Genomic DNA, 6,000 nt, shown 5'->3' on the forward strand with positions numbered 1-6,000 from the left:
CCATTTTCGACCACCCAACAGAGGGCTGAGAGGGAGTTGAGCGTCTTCTCTGTCTGCGCCAGGGGTCCAGGACAGCATCTGAGTACGCTCTGGATTTCCGGAAGGTGGCTGCGTCCACTGGCTGGAACGACCAGGCCCTGTTGACGGTTTTCCACAGCGGGCTACAGGTGGACGTCCAGACCGAGCTGGCCTGTCGCGATGAGGACCTCACGCTGGACCAGCTCATCGCCATGGCCACCCACCTGGATAATCTCCTGCATGCCCGTCGTCGCCCATCCCAGGGGTTCGGGTCTCTCCCAGGAGCCTCCAGCGAGACGGAGCCAATGGAGGTGGGCACGACGCACCTTCCCCCAGAGGAACGTCAACGCCGCCGTCAACAGGGTCCTGCTGCGGGGAGTCAGACCACCCCTGGAACACCTGTCCCAGAAGGACAACCAAGCGAGGAAGAGACAGGCCGAGGAGCGCTCCTGCACCTTCCCAGGTAGGCGTGGACGTGCCTTGCTCCTCTCTGTCCAGCCAGCCCATCCTCCTCCCTGTCACCTTCCCGGACTATCCTGGTCCCCCACTGAGTCCTGCCCTAGTGGACTCAGGTGCTGCAGGCAATTTCCTAGACCGGTCAGTGGCATTATCATTACGCATTCCTCTAGTCCCTTTACAACCCCCTATCCCAGTCCATGCCCTAGACAACCGACCATAATTCCCATTTCCCTCACAGTTCAGATCACAACCACCATGAACGCATCACGGTCCTCATCTTAGACTCTCTTGCACATCCCGTAGTTTTAGGTCTCCCCTGGTTACAGTTGCATAACCCCAGTATAACTTGGACAGAGAGGAGGATGTTGGGTTGGTCGCAGGTGTGTCAGGGGAGGTGTCTCTCAGTGTCTATCTGTGCCACCTCCATGGAAAGTCCGGATCAAGCCACCCACGTCCCTATCCCGGAGGAATACCGGGACCTACAGGTGGCTTTTTCGAAGACTAGTGCCACGTGCCTTCCCCCTCATCACCCATGGGACTGCACTATCGACCTACTGCCTGGTTCTACCCTCCTGCGGGGGCACATCTACCCTCTCATGCATGCAGAGACCGAAGACATGGAGGTCTACATCCAGAAGGCGCTGGCCCAAGTATTCCTCCGTCCGTCCACCTCTCTGGCCTCTTCCAGCTCCTTTTTCGTGAAGAAGAAGGACGGAGGTCTCCGCCCCTGTATCGATTACCGGACACTGAATAAGGCTACGCTTAAATTAAGTTATCCCCTGCCTCTCATCCCCACTGTGATCGAACAGATGCACGGTGCAAAGTACTTTACCAGATTGGATTTACCTGGTGCGCATCAGAGAGGGCGATGAATGGAAGGCCGCCTTCAGCAACAGTACCGGGCACTACGAATACAGGGTAATGCCCTACGGCCTGACAAATGCACCCTCTGTGTTCCAATCCTTCATTAATGAGGTGTTTAGAGACATGTTGGGTCACTGTGTAGTGGTGTACATAGACGACATCTTGATGTACTCCACTACACACGAGCAACATGTATCTCATGTCAGGTCCGTTTTGGAGAGGCTGATAGGGCATCACCTGTACACCAAGGCGGAGAAGTGCCTTTTCTTCCAGCAGGCGGCCTCCTTCCTGGGCTATCGGATATCCACCGTAGGAGTGGAGATGGAAGAACAGAGGGTCAGTGCAGTACGGTCGTGGCCTGTTCCCTCCAACATCAAGGCGGAGCAGCGCTTCCTAGGTTTTGCCAACTATTTCAGGCGCTTCATTAGGGGTTTCAGCACAGTGGTGGCCCCTCTCACCTCCCTCCTGAAGGGAGGTCCTTGACAGCTGCGCTGGACTGGGGAGGCCAACAAAGCCTTTCGTGCGCTCAAGGAACGGTTTACAAACGCACCGGTTCTGGCTCACCCTGACCCGTCTCTGTCCTTCATCGTGGAGGTGGATGCCTCCGAGGTTGGAGTAGGGGCTGTTCTCTCCCAACGTACTGGATCGCCGCCTAAACTCCATCCATGTGCCTTCTACTCACAGAAGCTGTCTCCTGCGGAGCGGAATTACGACGTGGGGGATTGTGAGTTGTTGGCCGTCAAGAAGGTGCTGAAGGCATGGCGGCACTGGCTGGAGGGTGCTCAACAACCATTCCTTGTCTGGACGGACCACCGGAACCTAGAGTACATTCGAGCAGCGAAGAGGCTGAACCCGCGTCAGGCCAGGTGGGCCCTATTCTTCACCAGGTTTGACTTTACCTTCTCCTACCGGCCGGGATCTAAGAACTTTAAGGCCGATGCGTTGTCCCGGGTGCATGACACAGAGGATCGGAGGGAGGAAGTGACACCCATTATTCCCCTGTCCTGCGTGTGGAATGTGTTCTCGGACATCCGTCGAGCCCTGCGACAGGAGCCCTCACCTGCCCACTGTCCCGAGGGGCGTATCTACGTGCCCTCTGATTTGCGGGACCGTCTCCTCACCTGGGCACACACAGCACCTGTGTCGGGACACCCGGGTATAGCTTGTACTATTGACTGTATCTCCGCCAAGTACTAGTGGCCCACCTTGGCCCGTGACTTCCGGGTTTATGTCTCTTCCTGCTCCACCTGTGCACAGATCAAGACACCGAGACACCTCCCCTATGGCAAACTCCACCCGCTGCCGGTTCCACAACAACCCTGGTCCCATCTCTCCGTGGACTTTGTCACAGACCTTCCCCCGTCGGAGGGGCACACCACCGTCCTGGTCGTTGTGGACCGGTTTTCCAAAGCCTGTCATTTGATTCCTCTGCCTGGTCTCCCTACGGCCATGCAGACTGCGGAGGCTCACTTCTCTCACGTCTTCCGGCACTACGGGATCCCGGAGGACATCGTGTCTGACCATTGTCCTTAGTTCACCTCCGCAGTCACCGCGTCTGGAAGGCCTTCATGGAATGACTGGGGGTCACGGTCAGCCTCACCTCTGGGTACCATACCCAATGAAATTGGCAGGTGGAAAGGGTAAATCAGGATCTGGGTAGGTACCTTCGTAGTTACTGTCAGGACCGGCCTGGGGAGTGGGCACAAAACTCTCTCCCTCACACCCTTTTAGTGTGTTCTAGGCTATCAGCTGGCCCTGGCACCAGAGTCAGATTGAGGCTCCTGCGGTGGACGATTGGTTCCGGCGCGCCGAGGAGGTATGGAACACAGCGCACACTCGTCTCCAGTGCGTCGTCCTCCGGCAGAAGGCGCAGGCCGATCGTCACCGCAGTGTCAAATCAAATCAAATCAAATTTTATTGGTCACATGCGCCGAATACAACAGGTGCAGACATTACAGTGAAATGCTTACTTACAGCCCTTAACCAACTGCATTTATTTTTAACAAAAAAGTAAAAATAAAACAACAACAAAAAAAGTGTTGAGAAAAAAAGAGCAGAAGTAAAATAAAATAACAGTAGGGAGGCTATCTATACAGGGGGGTACCGGTGCAGAGTCAATGTGCGGGGGCACCGGCTAGTTGAGGTAGTTGAAGTAATATGTACATGTGGCCCCAGTCTTTCACCCCGGTGACAGGGTCTGGCTTTCTACAAAGGACCTGCCCCTCCGCCTGCCCTGCCGGAAGCTGAGCCCAAGGTTTGTGGGGCCGTTCAAAGTCCTGAGGAGAATCAATGAGGTGACGTACAGATTACAGCTCCCCGTCAATTACCGTATCTCACCCTCATTTCATGTATCTCTCCTCAGGCCGGTGGCAGCTGGTCCCTTGGCTAGTGCTGGACCCCACAATGCACCTCCCCCTCCCTTGGATGTCGAGGGAGCCCTGGTACTCCATCCGCAGCCTGTTGGACTCACGGTGTCGTGGGGGTCTCTCCAGTACCTGGTCGACTGGGAGGGGTACAGTCCCGACGAGCGGTGCTGGTTTCCGGCGTGGGACATCCTGGACCGTTCTCAATTTCGGGATTTCCACAGGCGTCGTCCCGACCGACCCGCAGCGCGTCTCCGGCGTCGTCCCCAAGGTCGGTGGTGCTCCACTGCTGGAGCAGCGCCTCGGGGAGGGGGTACTGTCACACCAGCCTTCGCTTTGGCTCCCCCTCCTGTCCAGCTCAGACGTTCGGCATCGCCGGCCTTCTAGCTGCTGCTGAACCTGCTGCTGGCAAACGCCCTTCACTCATCAACCCCGGACTTGTCTCGTCATCATTATACACACCTGGTTCCAATCCCCACTCTATCACTGTATATATACTCCCGCTGTCATTTGTCTTTGTCGGTCATTGTATATGTTGCTTGTTTTCCTGAGAGGAATCCCGCCTACTGTTTCCTGAGTACTTTATATTTTGCACTGTGGGTTTCGTCCCGCTTTAAACTATGGCGCTTAATAAATTCAGTAGTTCTAAACCTACACTTGTGACACCGGCAACTGAATTAGGAAGTACGCCTGTATCTTCGTAGTGACTGGGTGTATTGATACACCATCCAAAGTGTAATTAATAACTTGACAATGCTCAAAGGGCTATTCAATGTCATCTTTTATTTTTATTTTTTTATCTATCAATAGGTGCCCTTCTTTGCGAGGCATTGGAAAACCTCCCTTGTCTTCGTGGTTGATTCTGTTTGAAATTCACTGCTCGGCTGAGGGACCTTACTGATACGTGTAATTGTATGTGTGGGGTACAGAGATGAGGTAGTCATTAAAAAAATCATGTTAAACACTATTATTACACACAGAGCAAGTCCATGCAACGTATTATGGGACTTGTTAAGCACATTTTTACTCCTGAACTTACTGTATTTAGGCTTGCCATAACAACGTGGTTGAATACTTACTGACTCAAGACATTTCAGCTTTTATTCTTTAACGAATTTGTTAAAAATTCCACTATGACGTTATGGGGTATTGTGTGTGTAGGCCAGTGACACACCATCTCAATTGAACCCATTTTAAATTCAGGCTGTAACAAAACAAAATGTGGAAAAAGTCAAGGGGTGTGAATACTTTCTGAAGGCACTGTATGCAATGGCATGCCTTTTCCCTTTCAGAAAGCCACAGCCCTCACCCCAAGGGGGATATTAATTACTAAGACAAACAGCCTCAATGAAAGGCTTGGCCAAGAAGTGTCTCGCTGAATGGAAACATGCTTTCTCTCTCTGTAAAGAATTGTATTTTCTCTCCTCCTTTCTCTTCTCTTCTCAACAGATCCCATGACAGGCAGCAGTGGCTTTCCTAGCCGTCCCAAATATTCAATAGACATGCTAGCTGTTAGCCTCATGTCACCTGCAGACATGGGTTCAAATGCTATTCTAAATATTTCAACAACTTTTGAGCGTTTCCTCTTACCTTTCTGGAGTGCCAAATGGGCAGGGTTTGCAGTTTGGGGACTATTCTATTGGTCTGTTAAGCCAGGCAAGCTCAGTCAAGCCCAGATTAAGTATTTGAAATGATTTCAAATAGTATTTGAACCCAAGTCTGTTTACCTGTGGAGGTTGAGGCCCTACCCTTACGGAAAAACCACATGAATTCATGTGATCCCGTGTGATCTTATGTGATGTTAATGTGATAACGTGACAATGTTTAAAGCAACATGTAATAACATGAAACTACACATGTGAAAACGTGATCACGTGAAGTGTTCCAAAAACACTCTTTCACATGATTTCACATGTGAAATTACATGTGAAATCATGTGATTTTTCTTTAAGGGTAGAACTCCAAAAATAGTTATGTTCCCTCTTTTATGAGAAAGTGTAACTAAGCTTCATTAAAGTGGACAGGTATTGTTCTGCTGCCTGCTCCCAATAGGATAAACTCTGTTTTCCTGCCTGCTTGCGCAATCCCCATATTCACAGGTGGAAAAACGTAATTATCATCAGGAATCATTACATAAGCCACTTCTAAAGATTTGGACACAGGAGAAGAATGAATGCATCTTTCAAAATGGTATCCCTTTTGTTTTGATCTCACTCCAATACAAACAGTCAGTAGGGGATGTAGTGACTGTTGTTTGTTGATTTATTACTGATTAATAACTGATTAATTGCTTTTC

The sequence above is a fragment of the Coregonus lavaretus genome, assembly GCF_964263955.1.
Source record: "Coregonus lavaretus genome assembly, chromosome: 27".
NCBI lineage: Eukaryota > Metazoa > Chordata > Actinopteri > Salmoniformes > Salmonidae > Coregonus > Coregonus lavaretus.